The sequence below is a fragment of the Zosterops lateralis genome, assembly GCF_965231275.1.
Source record: "Zosterops lateralis genome assembly, chromosome: 7".
Taxonomy (NCBI): domain Eukaryota; kingdom Metazoa; phylum Chordata; class Aves; order Passeriformes; family Zosteropidae; genus Zosterops; species Zosterops lateralis.
In genome coordinates this window covers 29266872-29287282 of record NC_139767.1, presented here as the reverse complement: position 1 = coordinate 29287282, position 20411 = coordinate 29266872, and the positions used below count along the sequence as shown (strand labels likewise).

Genomic DNA, 20411 nt, shown 5'->3' with positions numbered 1-20411 from the left:
GGTGTCGCTGTCACCGCCCGCGGACGCTCGGCGGAGCAGCAGGAAGGAGCCGCCGCCGCCGCCGCCGCTCCCCCCGGGCTCCCCCCGCCGCCGCCGCCGCCCCGCCGGCCCCCCCTGCCCGCGCCCCGCCGCCCCCGCCATGCCCGGGGCCGCGGCACGGCCGCTCTGAGCCGCTCTGAGCCGCCGCCGCGCCCCGGCCCGGCCCGGCCCGGCCGCCTTCTCCTCGCAGCTCTGCGGCCGGTAAGTGCCGGCGGGAGCGAGCCGGGGCCGGTCGGGGCCGTTCGGTGCGCGGAGGGCGGGAGGGAGGAGGAGGAGGACGGGGAGGGGAAGGAAGGGAAGGAAGGGAAGGGGGGGCCGCGGCGCGGCGCGTCCCGCATGGGCCGCGCTTGGCCCCGGCGCGGAGAGGCCGGCGGGGAGCGGGGGATGAGGAGGCGGCGGGCGCCCTCCGCCCGCGGCTCCCGCGGCTCCCGCGCCTCCCGCCGCTCCCGCTGCTCCCGCTCCCCGGGCCCGGAGCCGCGGGGCCGCGCAGGCCGCGCCGGGGCGGCGGGGATGGGGCCGGCGGGGCTGCCTGACAGACGGACAAAGAGCTGACGGACGGTCGGACGGACGGACAGCGCGTCCCCCCGGCCCCGTCCTCCCGGACCGTATCCTCCCGCTGCCCGCCGCTCCATTGTTCCCGGTGTAAGATAGCTGAAGCGTGCCGACCTGCGAACAGTCATTTCGTTTGGTTTTATTTCTGCATAACCTTCTCAGAGTCTCCTCTCAGCTGCTCGGAGGAAGCTTTTGCAAGGCACCTCTTTTCCCCAGCGTCGGGAGCTGCTAACAAGTGCCAAGCTGGAAGTGGCTTGGGAGAGCAGGGGGGACCAGTAGGAGTTGAAGAGAAATTAGTTGGGCTTCAAACACTTTCACTCATCAACATCATTCCTCCCCCGGTTCCTGCCAAACCTCAGCTGGGGTGAGTGCAGCAATGTCTGCATTAAGCTGGCTCATGGAAAGGGAAGACATTTATGTTGCAAACATAAACCATCTCTCTGATCACTTTGTTTTTGCAAACTGTTTAGGGCAGCTGTGAGAGATTTTGCAGAATGATTAAAAAAAAAAAAAGTAGATCTGTGGAATCCAGTGACCACAACTTTAGTCTTGCTTTGAAAGTCTGCCTGGAGCAGACCTGTCTCTGTCTGCATACACGTGACACTCTGGTCCAAGAAGTTGGGCATTGGAGGGATGCCTTAGTCCTGATGAGCAGCATCTTTCCCACTGGACAGGACAAGTGACAGAGGACTGTGTTTTTTCTTTTGAGTAGGATGTCAGTTTCTTGTTTATTTCTGTACTTACTTGCAAATGTCAGTAGTACTTTACAAACTTGCTAGGAGCCTGGGCCCTACCCATCATGCTTCAACATTTTGGAGTGCCCATACCCAATTTCATTGTTGTAAGTGGTATAAATTTTGTAGCCATTCTCCATGAGTTTGGTGAATATGCCTTGTGAAGGGAAGAAGTAGAAAAACAGTTCTACCCTGCATCAGTTTTTGCAGGTGTTGTTGTCCTGTTCTCAAAATCAGTCCAGATAAACCAGTGGTCTGATTGAGACTTAAAATCTACCCTGCTGTGTGAAAAGTTTGCATACCTTGAGGCAGTGTTAGTTTTTCAGTGTTCACTCCCAGCGTTGGGGTTTGTGCACTGTCCAGTGACAGCTGTCATCTGCAGGAGTTTGGGCTGCGCCGGAAGCTCTGGAGCATGTGAGGCCTGCTTTCCTGTGGATCTCGTGGGATCTGCAGGCTCTTGGAACAGGGTACAGACTCATTCATAGGAGAGACCAGCAAAGCCTGCTCTTGCTGCAGTAATTTAGGAAAACAGAATTCATTTTCAGTTGCAGTTTCCTGAAAACTGTTGTCATGGCCTTTCATCGTGAATACGCCACCGAGTGTATGTGTGTGTTCAGTTTCCAAAAGTGTTTTCTTTGTAGTTTTTTCTGGATGTCTGCATGTCCCTCTTCCCCAAGTGTACCTGTACTTAGTCAGTGAGCTGATATAAACAAAGAAAGCTGAAAAAGATGAGGATGATCTCTTGCATTTAGACTGCTGTGTGCACGTGTACTTCTGTCTTGGCTCCTCAGGCTGAGACCTGAGAGAACAGATGTGTATGTAATCTGTGCTTCTGTTATTGTCTGTCTTGTCCATGTGTGTTTTATGTCTACTGTATTGCAAACATACTCTGTTCATGGAAAAATCCCTAATATAATGGATCATGAAATCAAACTATTGAGTGGGTAAGTAGCTACTTGAAGAACCACAGTGATTTTAAAAAAAGGGAGAAGAATTATTCAGAATGTGAAAAGTTATGCTGCAGACTGAGTTGTTCACCTGAAGGAGCAAATACTTTGGGAATATTGTTATGCAGTTTTTCAAAAGGTGGCTTTCCCTCTGAATTCAGTGTGTACAAGTTTATTTGTATGAGGATTTAAAGCACTCTGGAGCATGGGGGTGTTCTAAAGACAATTGGTGTAAAACCATTGAGGTTGTAAATTCATACTACTATCTGAGAATGTCTGTGTACCAGTAATGTTAGAGTTGAACTGTGAGAATGCTAATAATATATTACTCTAGTGAAATATGGTGATGGTTCATATTAAAGAGTTTAGCTCACTTCCAGATATGTTCTTTGCCCCAAAGGTTCAGTAATATAGATTTACAAATAGTGGAGCTCAGGGTATTGGTTGTTAATGTATGGATTTAGGTTAAACATTTAAAAATGGGGAGGAAGTGTTTGTTGTATTCTAGTAATTTGGGGAGAAGCATGGTGGATTTGGTTTTTGTGTCTGCTGTGAGATATTTGTGATTTTTTTGTGCCTGGAATATCTGTAGTGTCTTCCTCTGGTGAGGATTGCTGTGTGGGCTCTTACAAATGGAGACCTGTCTGTATGGAGCAGCGTGATGGAGTGGGCCTTAATCTATCAAAACCCCTTTAAGTGTTTAGCATAATTTGGGATTAAGTTTGATTTAATTTTGGCTCTAATATAAAATACATTTTTCTTGGTGAAATAATGGAAGTTAAATAAGAAACAGTAACACTGGGGTAATGTTTTTCATAAATGAAGATATTGCTGTTACCCTAAATGTGGAATGAGGCATCCAGCTTTCTTGTCCAAACTTAGCACGTCTTACATATTAAATGAATGGCACAAGCATTGAAAAGTAAACACCAGTGGAAATATTTTTTACTTTGAAGGCTGTTCAATGGATCTAACAGAGAAACAGATAGGTTTATTTTAAAATAAGTACTTCCTCTGCATTTGTCTGACATTTTAATGATAGCTGCCTTTCAAACCAGTATCATTTATGATGAGATAGATTCAAGCCTTCAGCTTGCAGTCACATCTGCATAACTGAGTGTTTGAAGACAAAAGTGGTCCCACAAAGGCTCCATGGATGTAACCAGACATTGGTGTCTGCCTCTATCAGGTTGCTGGGCTTATGTAAAGGGTCAGTACTGTGATAAAGTTCCACTTTAATTTGTTTAGGGTATTTTGAAAGAAATGCTTCTGGGAAAATTTTATTTTGTGGAGTACCGAGATTCATGATTTTCTTTTTTCTTTTTTCAGTTCTGTAAATTGGTGTCTGTGCAGAAACACTTGTACCAGTATTGAATTAGATGTACAAAGTTACTGTTTTTTACCAGCTGAGACATAGCTATTGACAGGGCATGTCAGCAAACCACAGCCATTGGCTATAATATGTAGTTATATGCCAAGCACAAATTGCTGTCTAACAAAGGAAAATCTATTCAGATTTTCATGAGATTTATTTTCCTTTACACAAATGCTGTTAGTTACTTTATTTCAGTACTTTCCAGTGAAGTCAAATGCACAACCCCATCTGTTTAGCTCATTAGCTGGTACTCTGTATACATTTTAAATATACATTTTTTTTATCTACAAAGAACAGAATGTTTTATACATCAGCAGTAATTCCATGAACTACACAAGTGATGAAATTTTAAACTATTTAACTTACAAATTATTGTACAAATTAAAATACAATAACATATGTGAGTATTCAAATATTATGTGTGATTAAATTCTCTTCCCCTGACTCCATATAGAGATATTTTTTGTATATCATTTAGCATGTTGGATAAAATACTTGGAAAAAAAATCTATAATCTCTTCTCACAAAACTTGATTGTGTGTCCCAAGGAGAAATTCACTGTCTTTTTAAAAGACTGTGGAATCCACAACATGCAGTAGGGTTAGAATTCTCTGATAACTTCTTTCACACTGTCAGAATGTTATTTTGGGAGATAATATAGAAGCTGGTACTGCTTTTTGCTCCAAAATAATTTTTAATGTACTCTTAGGACATTATCAGTATGTCAGTGTATTCCAGGCTATGATAACAAGAGGTAGCAGTGCAAATACTGTGATGTAGTTAATGTATTACTAACTTATATTATTTTATTATATCATGGCACTTTTGAAAACAGCAAGCCATAGCTCAATAACAGCATGTGTATTGGCCTGATCCTGGAGCTGATATACTCTACTGGCATATTAGTATCACAGTATCTGCATCTTGTCACAGTATGTGCAGAAAATCTTAAGACTGTGCTGTCTAATTCTTCCCTTATGACTAGGATGACATTTTTATAAGCGCAGAATTAAACAGTCTGATGATAAAATGAAATCTGTGTGGGAAGAAGTTCCAACCTGCAAACAGCAGTAGGGTATAATTTATGAACAGCCTATCAAATATAAACTGTCTAGATCTCTTGCACTGGAAAAAACCCAAAAAAATCCAACATAAAAACCAAAACCAAAAATCAAGGTGCCTGTAAAATGTCCATAAAACAGTTTCTTGATATAACATGTGATATTACTCATGTGTGAAGCTGTTGTGATATCTGTGTGAGCTCAGCTATGTGACTGATAAAGCCTTCTGCTCTAAAATTGTTTCAAATGGCAGCTGCATCTCCAAGGTTAAAAAATGCCCATTCATAAAAACTCGTACAACTGTCTTAAATGTTTTTGTAATAATTTCCCATAAAGTCTCTATTAACTTTTGCTACTTATGCACCCCACCATGGATATAAAAGCCTTCATGAAAGAGGTTTACTATGCCAGTAACATCATGACCAGGTCATGTTACCTTAGTGCAAGAGGTGAAGTGAGAAATACTGATGCTGTGCAGATATGTCCTAGTCATATGATCACTATTCAAGAAAAGGGAAAAAAAACTTTTTACATTCTCTGAATATTAACTGCTATGTGATTGCCCTGAAAATTTGTCAGATTTTTCCTTTTCTGTTGTTAGGATTGTATTTGAATCAAGGAAGTGTTGATAATGCTCCTAGAAAGTGTGTGTGCATGCAGATGTATATGCAAGACACTTGTAGCAGGTATTTATGATGCTGTCTGGCATAAAGCTCTAGTCCTGGAGAATGAGAAAAGTTCATCACAGAGAGAAGATTTTTTTGCCAAACAATAAGCAGTATATTTTAATGCCTGGGATGTCACTGGGAATGGGCAAAGCAAAGAAGCAGTTTCTGAATACACTGGATTTCTGCAGGCTTCCATGGGTACTGAAAACTCCTCAGGCTTGCTTTCAACAAGTGATCTTTAGTATTGCACTGCAGACATTCTTCAGTTTTGTAAAGGCAGGGAAGAGGGAGCAAAGTGAATATGTAAGCCAAGAAATAAATACATTTCACAGGATCCATGGATGATTTTTTTTTAGTCTGTAGGCATTATAACTGTCAGAATTTCCAGATTCAGTGGATGATTTCAGTGTCTCTAATAGGAGTACTCTGAAGCAAATTATCATCTCCTGAGGCATGTTTCTCCTCTGGTTTTGACCACATACACACAGTGGTTTCTAACATAGGTCACTGTTACGTGTCAATCTCTATCAAACAAAATACATGTGGGATAGATGACAATTGTCAGGCTTTTAAGTTGGGTCGTTTATAGCACTGAGCAGTTCTTGATACAACAGTAACTATAGACAGAAATTTAAGATGTGTTATCTTTTGTGTCTGTAAATTTTCTTTTAATGAAGAAGTTCTTCTTGATAGATTGGTAAACTTAACCAACTCCCTTTTTGCTGGAGTAATCTTGCACTGCTTACTTTGAAGAAAATTTTTGTATTGACCACTGTAGGTCAACTGCAGAGAGGGAGGTGGTCAATCCTCAGGGTACCAGCTTGTGATACAATTATTTTACCAAAATCACTCACAGATTTTTCCAGACATGCCCATGAAATTTTGGCTTTCAGTTTATGTTTTGACTTTTTATAACTGATTTTCTTGAAAATAAAGTCTAGTGTGAAGGTGCCCTGAGTGAATGTTGCTTTAAAATATCAAATAAAAATGAATCTTTCATATGGGAAAGACTGCTGTCATCCTTCAAGGAGGAAAGCTTTATTAGGCTGTGGTTCTCAGAAGCTTCCTCTGTCACTGGTGAACCTGACAGTTATATTTTGTGATGAATTTTTGTCTGAGTCAGCAAAAAGGTGTCAAAGTTCTGTGATTGTGTTCTGAGGAGCAGGAAAGATGGTATTATTATGGGGTATAAGGAAGTAAGGAAAAGCTGTTTGGCTTTAGTGTTGCTTTTTCCTGGTAGAGATTATGAAATTGTCTTTTCAAATGACTAGTAGAAAAGATTTTTTATGTATTTGAAATATGATGGATTTTTATGGATTTGAAATATGGTTTTTTATGATCACCAATGGTGAAATTAAGTTACTGAGAGGGGGATTAAAATAGAGTTTATAGAAGAGGAGCACACCAAGGATGATGATCCAGTTGTCACAGTATTTTGAGGGAGATGTGGAGTAGGTGGCAATTTGTAGACAAAACCAGTGGGCTTGTTGTCTGAATGTGACAGTTAAAAGTAGATCATGCAAACCAGGCGTGTTCAGCTGGTGCCTGTGAGGAATCTGTTCTCAGTGTTACATACACTGTGTTGGATCAAATGTAGTGCAGCTTCAAGTGTGAGTTTACTGTCACTTTTTGAGGAACAGCAATGTAAAAGGACAAACTGACAGAAAACCTGATCTGTCAATTCTTTGCATGATCTTGCGTTTTACTGTCTGGTGTGCCATCCCTGGATTACATTCCTTGTAGGCCACAGGACAGGCAGGGGACTTTCTGCTCTTGTGGTGGTGATGAGAGTGTGGCTGCACATGCAGAACAAATGGAATCTGATGTAGTTACATCTCGTGTGCCTAAAATTTGCTGTAACATTGGACAACTCTTCATTTCCCGTGTTTGCTTGGACAAAAGTTCAGCAGAGAAGTCTTGGCTCTGCTGCTTCTATCTTGGGTACCTGGACAGGTAGTGAGAGGACAAGGGGTGATGAACTGAAACAGGGTAGATTTAGAGTAGATATTAGGAAGAAATTCATGACTGTGAGGGTGGTGAGACACTGGAAGGGGTTGCCCAGAGAAGCTGTGGATGTCTCATCCCTGTCAGGATTCAAGGCCAGGCTGGATGGGGCCCTGAGAAACCTGGTCCTAGTGGAAGGTGTCCCTGCCCATGGCTGGGGGATTGGAACTAGGTGATCATTAAGGGCTCCACCGAGCCAAACCATTCTAGGATCTGTAACAAATTGTTGCTCTGTTACCTATGGGACACTTCTTTGCATTGAGGGAACCTGGGTGGGTGGGGCTGCATCAGCCTGTTCAGGGCTTCAGGAGCTGAGACTCTGAACATGGTTGGATAAGGAACCAATATCATGGAAGCAGTTCATAAAGGCAGAATATGCTGAATTCTTCTTTCATCTGAATCCTGTCAGAATATTTTCTGACTTTGCAGATTGGTTTCCTGCTTACTTAGTAATATGGATTATATTAAGTGTATTTTACTAATACTTGGCTTCATCATAAAGTTTTTTGACCATAGGTTCTCAAAAATTTCAGACCTGTTTGGAATGGTAGCCCTTAATTATTGGTCTGTGAGTTAATGGCATCAAAAATCTTAAAGATTTTTGTTCCTAATAATTACAGGAGTTGTTATAAACATGTATCATATCTTTTGATCATTCTGAATTCCTGTTTTAGTGTATTCTAGGACTTAATTAGTGAGAATTAGCTGCAGGGCACCAAAGTCATTGAGGTAGAATCCAATTTCCACAACCTTTTTATTCAAGAGGGCACAATCCTGAGAAGTCTGTGTTTTAGTTTTTGGATTATTTTCAGTGTTAGTTAATGGGCCAGGATATGTGTGTTATTATTGCTCTTATAAAATACTTTCTAGACATCTCATGTTTTGTCTTGCCTCAATCTGAAGATGGGCTTAAGTGCCTGAAAATTGTTTGAGAAATTTAAAACTGTAATGAGGAAAAATCACCTTGGGGTATGTGGTAGAAGTCAGCGGGATTCCTTGTTCATACCATTTGTGAGGTATCAAGGGCAAGAGTTACTTGGAAGTTCTTGCTGAGGTTGTGGAGAGTCTTTTGAAGAGGATACACTGCAGAAGCATGCTGGATTTAGTACTTGATTTGCCTTTTTTTTTTTTTTTTTTTTTTTTTTTTCTTTTGAAGTGAGGGTCATTCAGATTAAAAATGAATTAAAAAAGGCTGATTTACAGTTCTGGAATTTTATGTAAGTGGGATAGGAATAGTTCTTAGTTGATTTAATCTGGCCACAAATGTTGGCTAGCAGTAGGGAGGTGGTGGATTTGTTGCAACAGTGTGGAAAAAAAATCCTAACTGGAGATGAGTATACTCTTAAAAAAACCTTCTTTGTTGTCTTGGCAAAAGTACAGGGGCTGTAACATGCTTGTTTTCCAAGAGGGATTTTGAGAAAGTGACCTGGTTGCTCACTTCCATAGTTTCAGAGTTTATATCTACTCCTTCCCCCTCTGGCTGATTCCATACTATCTTTAAATACTAACACATGTCAGTTTATGTGCTGACTCTTCTGTTTATTCTTGATGAAGGTGCTTGATACTGTTCTGATGCTGTAACAGAATGCTGCTTAGGCCACAGCAGTCCCTGATTCCACTGATGAAAATTACTCCTTGGTGCCCAGTTTGTAACTCCCTGAATATTTGAAGAACAGTGATGGATTTTCTTTTTCTGGTTCACTGTTGGTCAGTGCTCTCCCTCATGTAGTGACACAACATCCTCTGCTCCTTGAGAAAGGGCTGCAGGGTATACAGGTGGAGATGCTGCTTCTAGTGATACCTCAGTCATTGTCATTGGTTTTATATCCTATAAAGCTGCCATCTCTGAAGGGTCCAAAAGCTTTTTAGAAATGTCATGAGCATTTTGATAAGTAACTGCACCTGTGATTCTTTTTCTTACCTGATGAGATTATTATATGGGCTTTTTTTTCCCATTGACTACATTACATGTGTGTTGCCTTGTGTTTATGTTAGCAAATGTGAAGTAGATATTTAATTGTTGGTTGCCAACTGTATTAGTCTTATGGAATAGGTAGGTTGCTAAAAGGCTTGATTTTTTAAATATAGGTAGGGTAGACCTATAGGGTTGGGAGAGTGTAGCAGTGAGTAGAGATCTATGTCTTTGAGCTTTAGGCTCTTTCAAGTCTCCTGGCCCAGATTTTTGGCCCCATCTTTTCAAGTGGGCCACTGAAGGTAACACTGATATTTGAAAATCAGTACAGAAAGCATAGGATTTGCTTGGTCTGTCTGGAGTGATTCTTTTGCTGAAAATGTATTCATTCTATCATGTTTCAGATTAACTGGATTGTTTGAGTTTCTGTTCCATGTGTAGATAGATGAAGGGTGTGTTTGAAACAGAGCTGAAATGAAATAAATATCCATTAAAAACAAAATTATACTGAGGTATGACAGTGCTTCCTCTGCAGAAGAACGAGATGAGAAAATGTTCCTTGTCTGGTGGAAAGTTAATCTAGAGAGAACCAAGCAAATTTTGTAGAATTTGTTTGGAGATGTTACACAGAATGTAATCTTAGCCTGAATAGGTTTGCTGAAATGAAGTTAGGGAAAAAATGCCTGCTCTGTGCATGGTGATGTGCTAAAGTTGAAATTGGAACTTAGGAGAATGGTTCCTGTATTCTAAAATACTTGTGTTGCTTTCACAACCTGAGCCCATGTTGAAATAACGTCTTTGAGTGCTGAAGTAAGGTCTAGAAATACCACCTATGCTCTGTAAGATCTACCGTTGTTATTCATGACCTTCTCACCTATGGTTTAGAATAGTGTTGTTTTTTTCCTGTAAGTTTTCCTTGTGCTGTCATGTATGTAAATGAGGAATATCTTCCAGAATCTCTAAAATGGCTTTTGGAGGTTTTAAAACCTCTAAATTCTATTTTTTTTAGCAAAACCTTCTTGGTTATACTTCCTTTAGCTTATTGTCCAATATTATTTAATCCATGTGGATGTATTAAGTAATTGTCTTGAATTTTTCTGTAATTACAGTTTTTCTGTAGTACCCGTAGATGGCCTTTTAGAAAACAATGAAGCTGAAGTAAAGATATTACAAGAAAAGCACGCTTTTAAAAGAGCAATTTTAGGTGTAAGTCAAGTATGCAAGCCTTAAAATTGCAGCATTGAGCTTTACCCGTGCCACTTAATTTTACCATCCTCCTTATATTATTAAAATATTGCACCTTAATATTATACCATAGTGTTTCATGGTATGTGAACCCCAAAGCCCCTGCCTTTTTGAATGGCCATGAATTGAATAAGCAGCTGCTCTGCACTTTGCTTTCTTCTTGTTGCATAACGTATGTTCTCTGCTAAATCCTGCTCTGAAGGCAGAATGAATATATTTCTTTGTGAAATTTCTGTAATAGTTGTCAGTAGGCTTGTGAGGTCCTGGTCCTCAGAGATAGTGTCTGCTGCTCACTTCACACCTGAATCCTTGGTGGATCATTGCACCTGATTTAGAGACAAGAAGTGGAAAGATGAGAGGGGGGATGATTTGCCACGATAACAGATTTGCCCCCAAAGGCAGTGGCAGAGACACAAAAGGAAGCCAAATCTCCCATAATTCTGTTACATCATGGTGGTAAACAATGTTTCTCTTGTCTAAGTCTTACTGTCACACTTACCTTTTCTTGATGGCAATCCCACACTGGTGTGCCCCAGTCCTCTAATGATTCTGCCCCGAAGTGACTGCTCCATGCACGCTCCACTTTAGCTGGAAACCTGCTACTGGTTTCCACTGGCTTTCTGCTCAGTGGTTAGGGAGAAGCCAGACCCCTCTTGCCCATCTTCTCACAGCAGTTTTCTCAGTCACTGTGCAGGCTTACCTTTCCATCCAAGGTGTGCTGCCTTCTCCCCTCAGGGGCTGTGCTGGCCCAGGAACAAGAGCACCACAAACTGATTAGTTCACCCTTGTGACCTATATTGAACATTGCTTGTTATTACAAGTATTTTACTATGCCTCAGGGAGAGGAAATGGATATTTCTTATTTTATGGCTAGAGAATTGGTGCCTGTGAGCAAGACGAGTATTTCTATTTGGTGTGGATGCCCATTGAGCTCTTGAAGAGCTTTTTTAAAAATTAAAATAGCAGCATTACGTTCATCTTTATATTTTTAAAGTATTGCTGCAAGTGACGTAATTGCAGCCCTCAGTACTCAGCATTTTGGGTAAACCTGACCCAAATGTGTCAGAATAAGCAGCCAGAAAATGTGCCAAATATAATTATTGATCACCTACTTTTACAATATTTGGTAGAAAGGGCTTGATCCTATTTTGCAAGGTAGTGTTCAACTGCCTAAATGGTCATGGTTTTTTCATGTGCTCTGTGACTCATGCACGTTTGGCACTTGTAACAAACAGAGCAAGGATATTATAATCTGTCTGACTAGTTTCACATATTTTTATGGAGCATTCCATCCACTGTGCTGTAGAAAACCACATATGTATATATATATATATAGGCACACAGGCACATATATTTATGGTATTTATATTTTAAAAAAGTACAGAACCAGTATTTGTGCTTGGGATTGCCCTGTCTCACTTGCAGGATCTTACACTCAGCCTTGTTGAACTTCATGAAGTTCATCTCTCCAGCCTGTCAGGGTCCCTCTGGATGGCATCTCTTCCTCCAGGGCATCAACCACTGTGGTGTCTTTCGGAACTTGCTGAGGGTGTGTCAATCCCACTGTCCATGTCCTTGACACAGATGTCAAACATCACCAGTCCCAGTACCAAGCCCTGAGGAATCCCACTTGTCACTGGTCTCCACTTGGACATGGAGCCATTGACCACAACTCTCTGAGTGCAAACATCCAGCCAGTTCTTTATCCACCAGGGAGAAGGAACATGTGCACATACATATACAGACCTTTGGTGTTTGGGCCAATTTGAGAGCAACAGCAGGTTGTCATCTTCTGTAAAGCAGCAGTGCTTGTGATGAGCAGAGATGCTTCAGAGATACTTGCAGATGGTAAAGAAGTTGTGAGACCCAAGAAGTTTAAGGGCTTGTTAAAAAAAAAATCACACTTCTAAAAATCCGAGCATTAGAGTAGTCACCAATGACAGGGTAAACTCTCAGAGTTGGGACAGGAGGGATTTTCCCTCTCAATTACCTTAGCTGTTAGATTGGCTCAGCTTTGTGATAGGACTGCACTGTTGTCAAAATCAAATGAAAAAACATTTGACACACTATCTGAAATATTTTTATGAAGTTTCAGCTTGGGGCATGCATGAGAGAGATGAAATTTCACAAAATTTTCACCAGTTGGACTGAAGTTATAAAATGCTACTTAGAAAATGCTGGGTAGCTTTAGTTATGTGTAGTGCTTGTTTTCCTCAATATAAATGTCATCAGAGGTCCCCAGAGTGAGCACTTTTGACTGTCCAAGTTTCATGGTGCAGAGGGGGAAATCCTGCATTGTTCTTTTGAGATTAACTACCCAGTGGAAGAAATTCCCAGATAAATTCTCAAAAATAACTATTTTCTAGTCGTTTATAACTTAGTGCCACAAAATCAGTGGCTCTTTTTTCCAGATAAAAAGTAGCATTGCCTGTGATTTTTGGACTATTTAAAGTATGTTTATGACACTGGTGACACCCCTGTGGATTTTGACATGGAACCATAGCTTTTTAAATACAGCATCACAAGCTTTTCCATATGCACATTTGATATTAAATTATGGTTATGCTGGTGATGATGGAATACAGATTTCAGGATGAAAGAAAGGTGACAGAGATCTTCACACATGGATAATTTTATGCACGATAAGGAGATTTTCTGTGAGTAATCCTGTTGATTGTAATAGGACTATTCACAGCTCAGTGTGAGTGTAAATCTTGGTGGGATCAGGCCCTGCACTGGCATGTGTTCAGCAGCATGGAGCACTCAGAAATAACTGTGCAACAAATCATAAGAGTGTATCATATGTTACCTTTTAGAATGTGTTGATTTTATGATCTGTTAACCTTTTCATGATGATTTATGTTTGATTGCTTTCTTTTTGCAAGTCAACACATTCTAATTGATTCTTGAAAGTACTTTCGTGTTAATTTAAAAATCGTTCTTTTAGCTGAGTCTTATTTTTCTGTGTTGGGAGAAGAGAGAATTTTATTTAATATTTTTATTTAAAACCATCAAGTAGGATATTATTCTTTACTTTCTAGGCTTCTGCGATATGGTAAAAATTGAACCTTTGATATTGTGAAAGCTAGCTGTGTTTCCTTTTATATTGGACTATATCCATATTTTAATAGTGCAACGAAATATTTTTCTGTTGTGATGAGAATAGTCAGCATTTTTCATGGTTTGACAGGGATTTAAAGTGGATGTTAGGAACCTGTTAAGTTCTAATTTTTCTCCTTCTTTTGGAGGGGCTTGAATTGGTGGTGGTTTTATTCATGGAAGTGCTTAAACATTAGTAGTTTTAAATATGCTATTAAGCCCTGTTGCTATGTCTTTCTTCATTAGCATTAGGAATAGCAGAATTACTGGTGACTTTTGTACTTCATTTAGGAGGAAAGCATTTGAGAATGTAGAGAGCCATTTTTCCCGAGGTCTGAATTTGGCATAGCTGTTGGGTATGTCTGGGTGGCAGCTCTGAGGTGTTCACTGTGTGTGCACATTGCCTTGGTGCAGCAGTTTCACAATGCACTTTAATCTGATCCAACCACTGACCACTCCTGGAGGAAACAGTCTTGTTCCTCCCCCTGCTTCCTCACTGCCCTGCTCCTGTATCCTCCACCTGCTCCATCCCACTGATCCAAACAAAACCTCATGGCTTTTCTCTGGGAATGTTTTTGTCCAACACCCTTGGCAGCTGCAGAATGCTGTGCTCAACCCAGAGCAGGCAACAAGGAGGGTCTGAGGGGGGAGAGGTGTAGGACACTCCCCTTTGTGCAGGTACCCCCTGTATTGGATTGTTTCTTGCAGTATCATTGAGAGTTGGGTAAATAACAAAACACACCAAATGTCCCACTGGAATGACCTGTCAGTTGTAGTTGATTTTGTAGAAGTTTGGCTATTTAGAAAGGTTTTACTAATCATACCACTAAACTGCTCTGATTATGAAGTGGTTGACTTTTTAATTCAGGATAAACCTTTCCAAAGTGAATTCCGTTATTCCACTACATAGGGAAGGAAAAAATTCTGTACTAGAATGAGAATGTTCATTCCATTTTATAGATTTATATACACTATATTCATTTAAATCCTACAGTTTAGCACAAAGAATAGTAGCGTGACCATTGAGATGAACCCTAAGAAGCTGAGGGGTTTCCCCAGATTGCCTTTTGAAAAGTTTATTCTGTCTGCATTTTGCACAAGTACCCTTTATATGTGTTGTGGTTTGGGCTCTGCATGTACTTCTTCTTCCAAAAGCTTTTGAAGCAAGGATGTGGGAGGAATGCTCAGGTACATGTTCTGTAGCTTCAGGTATTTGCTCATTAGGAGTTTTGCCTTGCCTTACTTGAATGAAAACACACTTCCCAAAATGTGGAGCTAAAGGCTACTCCCAGTGTAAGGTTACCCTGAAACCATTTAATACCTTGGGCTGAGCACAGTGTCAGCTTTTGTGAGGGGAATCTTGGAGGTAGTTTTCATCAGAACAGTATCAGGTTGCTAAAGTCAAGTTAGAATTGCTGTTGTGCAACCTGGCTCTTGTGTTTGGGTTGTTGTATCTTAGAAAACATGGTAAAGAGAGCTTATTGCTATAGTGAAAGTCATATTTCTGTCTCAAGTCTTTGCTACAGTCCTTCAGAAGGAGCTAAGGTTTACACCAGAAGAACAGTTACATTTTAACAACTTTCTTTTCCTGTTTCTCTCAGCCTTCTTTCATTCCTTTTTGCCTTGCAAAAGTAGGGAGAAGATAGCGTAGGAGACAGAGTGGAGTGGGTTAGGGATATAGAAAGCAGTTAATCCTGCTTTTAACACTTAAAAGGAGTAGTAGAAGCTCTAAAACTACAAAAACTTCCACAGGACTATGTTTACAAATACAGAAAGTCCATCTTACTTAAAAAAAGGCAAAAACATTAAACTAATTCTGTTCTATAAATAGATACTAAACTGCAGATGATTTTCATCTTTTGTCTCTGCTGTTAATCCTTAAATGTGTTTTCTTTTTCCTCTGTCATAAATAGTCTTTTAAATCCTACAGAATTCGTGTTTCTGCACATACGGATTTTATTTTTAAAGTGAACCCAATTAGTATCTCTGAGTACTTGCTCATTAAATTAAATAATGCCTTACTGCATGCTTAAGAAAAGAAGGGAGAAGACAGAATAACCCTTACCATCAATCAAAGTGGAGAATAAGACCTGAACCAGGTGTTGTACTCTGGTGGCTTATAAATTTTGCTGCTTTCCTTCAGGGTGTCTGTTCAGATCTACTTCATAGCAGCCACCATCCCAGCAGACTTTTTGAATCAATGAATGTTTTCTCTTGATGGTATTTTTATTTTTGATTCCAAATTGAAATGTTGTCATGCTTTTCATGCAGCATGTTTTCATTTAAGTGGTTGTTTCTTTAATTAGGAATATTGTCTTTACTGCTCTGCTCTTTACTGAGCTCTCCAGCTCAGTGCACGAAGTCTTTGGAAAAGCTGATGTCAGAGTTCCTGAAATGAATAGTTCTGAAGTGCAGCTGGAGGCTTTGGTGAAGCAGCGGTTTCTGAATGAAGCGATGGGGTTCACTGGCTGGGGATGTGCTGCAGGCAGCTGTGGAGCACCCTGTGAAGAGAAGGTGCTGGGAGGGTCCTGTGAGACCTGTTTGGGGCAGATACAGATTTCCCCTTCCTCTCTCTCTTCCCCGAGGAGCTCTGCTTGTAGATGTCTCTTGTGGGATGCTTTGCCTGCAGTAAAACCTTGGAGAATCTCTACCAAGCAAAGTGTATTCTTTAAAAGGTTTTGTTGACAGCTCTTTTTCTCTCAGTTTATAGAAGAAATATATACTCTAAGAAAAATCTTGAGGTGACTTGGTGAAGCTTAATAGAAGTTCTGAAATTCCATTAAAAACATCTCTGCAATGGGGATAACAACATCTTGTGCCAAGAAATTTGCTTGTGTATGTGGTTTGCATTTTTGTAGCTTCCCTAGAGATAATCTCTAAGTAAGTTGATCTTTATTTCACAAATGCATCTTGCACTTAAAAATGTATTTAATCTTTGCAGGCTTGGTAAAGTGATCTTGTTTGAATGCTTTTAACTTTCTTAATCACACTGTCATTCTTCCAAGAACACTTCTCATCTTCAATTTCAATGATAGGATTCCTTTTATGTGAGCCGAAAGGTGTCACTTGACAAATTACAAGTGTTTTACTGAATTAATTGCATTTGGGATGCCTCTTGCTAGGATTAATAGCCTGTTTTTGTTTGTGGTTCTTTGTTTTAAAACATCACTTACAAGTCATGTAACTTACATCCTGTTTCGTCACTTCTCGTATGCAGCCTAACACTGAGTTCTCACTGTTTTCCTATGAAAAGCAGGTGTTTGAAAGTCTTATTTAATAAGCAGTGCACTCACTGCACCACTTTTGATATGACTCAAGATCATGACTGGAAGACAACTTGAGGGCTTTCAGTTGCATGACTCTGGTAAACCTGCTAGCCATGGTGAGAAAGAAACTGTTTCCATCTTCTTTGTGACTGAGGGAGCCCGGAAGACGCGTGAATACCAGTCCACAGCTGGCCTGTCCTCTGGGAAGCTGCTGTATCTCGCCAGCTGTCCCAAGGTTCAGCATGTCTGGAGTCTTCCTGCCTCTGTTGGTGAGAGTAGCAGGATCTTCTGCACAGTTAAACACTCAGCTTCTTAGCCTGCCTAACTTCCTGCCAGGAAGTAGCTTTAAATCCAGGATTTCCGCAATTCCTACCTAATTCCAGAGTGATATGGCAGTATCATCCTCCATGTGGAACAACTTTCTGTGCTGTTCTTGCCAGTGGCCTGAGCAGACAGATTAGGACCACTGTGTTCTCACACTTGATGCTGTTTGTTCTCCCTTGAGTGTGTTTCAGCATCTTGAGTTCTTATATTCTCATACCTGTCCACGTCATTCCTTTGGAGAATCCGCAGTGACCTGATGGTGTCGTGTTTCTGTGGTGTGGAACAAAAGCATAGTGAGTGACAATCTGTGTGGGAATTATCCTGAGTATGGATTGATCTCAGATAAAGGCTGAAATGAGTAGATAGATCAGTTTTGTTTTCCTTGAAGTCTATCTTTCAGGCTAGATATTTAGAATGCTCTATGACAAGAACCTTAGGTTTTTTTGTGCCATCTTTTAGCAAATCTTAAGAATTTCAGTTCTATCTCACCTTTCTCACTTGGCACAGGATATTCCAAACCAAAAAGATAATAAATTAATTCTAATTTTCTTTTATGATGTTGTTGCAAGATCTCTGGGAGATCTGCATTAGTGGGAAGGATACAGCCTTACTGCTGTGCCAGGTTTTGTTTGTTTGTTTATGTTATTGCTGAGAAACTATCAGTATGGTTTCCCAGTTACATCTGAAAAATACTTCTTGAGTTATATAATGTCTGCAAGTGGCTGTGTGACATACCAGATCTGCATTTTCCCTTGAAGACATCTCATTCTCTTATTCTAAATGGATTAATTTGAGAGTCGACTTGTCATATAGCACTACCTGAGCTCACTCAAGGCATTAAGAAATTGTTGTCCATATTTGAAGACAGATACTGTGAAAATCAAAAGCATGATTTCAAACTTGCTTATGTTAGAATTGCAGGAGAACAAAAAAGGACAAATCACAAGGATAAATGTGCTGAACAGAATTTTTCCATGTTCTTCTCCTGTCATTGGTGGTTTTGGTCCCAAAAATGGGCTCTTTATATAGGAAAGAAGAATGTTAAAAAGATTGATGACACTGCCATGTATAAAGACATTTAGCTTGGTGTCTCTGTCCTGATTTCCAGCAGAGCAAGGCTTACTAAAAATAATAAAAAAAGTATTTGCCTGAAAAGCTTCTTCCTTTGGTGTGCTTCTTGAGTATCTGAAATTGAGAGAGGTCAGACCATCCTGGCTGTCAAGTCTTTCTATGATGCATTCAGAAGTTTCAAACCTCTCACGGTACAAAATAGGGACAAATGTTCTTTCACTTTTGAGTTACAAGACATGAGTTGCAATCAGGATGTGTTAATCAGCTTTTTGCTTTGTTTGTTGAGGTGTGTGGTGAGTGTTTTATTATTATTTTTTTTTTTAAGAAATTGAGTTAATTTTACTTTCAGAATCTTAAGAACCAATAGTAATATTTGAAGCAAAGTACAGTGTAGGAGAAGGTCATTAAAATTTTCATCTCTTTCAGCTGGTGGCTTCCATTCCTACCAAGTAATCTAAGATCTCACCTAAAAAGAAACCACTATTTATTTTGTAAACTCGGTGTAGTTTGATATAAAGAAAGCTTCACAAATGTTTAGATACACTGAGAATTTTTGAAATATATTCCCAGAGAAGAAAATTATTTAAATAATGATCAAATGGATCCAGCTAAATATGGAAATTTAGATATTTGATGTACATTTGTTTGATGGAGATTTTTGCATGTTGGCAGGCTGTTAGACTGGCAGGGGGCTGCCGTGGTGCAGTTCTGCAGAGTGGTGGCCCTGCTGGCTTTAGGCAGAGACCTGATTTCTGTAGATTTAACCTGTAGAGAGACCTGATCTCTTTGGTTATGGGTTGTCATTGCAAGCTGCTGGGGCAGCAGCATAACTTCTGAGTTTAGACTTGAAAGGAGATGGCACCTTTCTCCATGCTGCACTCTCGGGATGGAATTTGAAGCTGATGTCTAGCAGTGTACCCACATCACACTTGTATCCTAACTCTGGATGCTTCTAAATTAAATGTGCTGCTGCTGTTGTGATGCTGCCCAAGGTCCCGTCTGGTGCTTTGGCTGTGCCTCTGTGTGTTGTCCAACTCCACTGTGCCTCTGTTCCCACCCCTGTGTCTGCTGTGGCCTCTGTGTGTTTTGCCTCTTCTCTCTGGCTGTGTGGACATAGAGGGATGGAGGAAAGATGTCCGTCTGTTTGTCTGTCTGTCTGTTGGTGTGTCTATCTCAAGGAGCACTGAGGAATGGGTAGTAGGGGTTATGGGTCTGGGGAATAGGGTGAAGGAGACTGCTCTGACTGGATATCCAGTGTGCCAAGGGGGAGAAGAGTCCTGCAACTATCTTGCATATATAGTAATTAGGAGAATGAGAAGATGCTGCCATTTCCGGTTTCACAAAAGCCTCCTGCTCTGTGCTAAAAACCAATTAATAATATCATGATACTTGTTGGAATATTGTGAATTGTATTGCTTTTCATGATTGGAATTCATATTTCTTCACTAATGCCCCTGCTTAGTAGGTGTGAAAGTAAGTGCCTTTTATGAACAGTTTTGACCTCTCTATAGTCTTTATTTGATGTAGAGCTTTAGCTGTAAAGTCGCATTTTCATAGAATCACAGAATAGTTTGGGTTGGAATGGACCTTTAAAGGTACAGTCAAAACCCCTGCAATGAGCAGAGACATCTTCACTTAGATGAGGTTGCTCAGCCCCACCCAACCTGGCCTGGAATGTTTTCCTGGATGGGGTATCCACTACCTCCCTGGGCATCATTGTAACAATATTCTTCCTTGTATCTAGTCTAAATTGACCTTCTCTCCATTCAAAACCATTACCTGTTGTCGTGTTGCAACAGGCTCTGCTAAGGAGTTCTTTATCCACCTTAAAAGCTCCTTTTTAAGTAATGAAAGGCTGCAATAAGGTCTCCCCAGAGCCTTCTTTCTCTCTCATCCTGTTGGCAAAGATTCTAGCCCTTTGATAATTTTTCTTGCCTCCCCTGGACTTGCTCCAGCATATCCACATCCTTCTTGTGTTGTGGCCCCAGAGCTGGATGTAACACTGCAGGTGGGGTCACAGGAGAGTGGAGTGGAGGGGCAGAACCACCTCCCTCAACTGCTGCTTTGGATGCAGCCCAGTTTTCTCTCACTTGTGGATATTAAGATGTTCCAGG

At 40.7% G+C, this 20411-nt stretch overlaps 1 protein-coding gene across 3 annotated transcripts in view; it reads left to right on the top strand.

Moving 5' to 3' along the window:
• The first annotated feature begins 205 nt into the window (after positions 1-205).
• The window catches only part of ZNF148 (zinc finger protein 148), a 41808-nt gene continuing 21602 nt past the window's right edge, over positions 206-20411 (top strand). For all 3 annotated transcript variants that reach the window (XM_083865195.1, XM_083865194.1, XM_083865193.1), the window contains exon 1: positions 206-240. The gene's annotated coding sequence lies outside the window, so the exon portion shown is untranslated. The remainder of the gene's footprint in view (positions 241-20411) is intronic.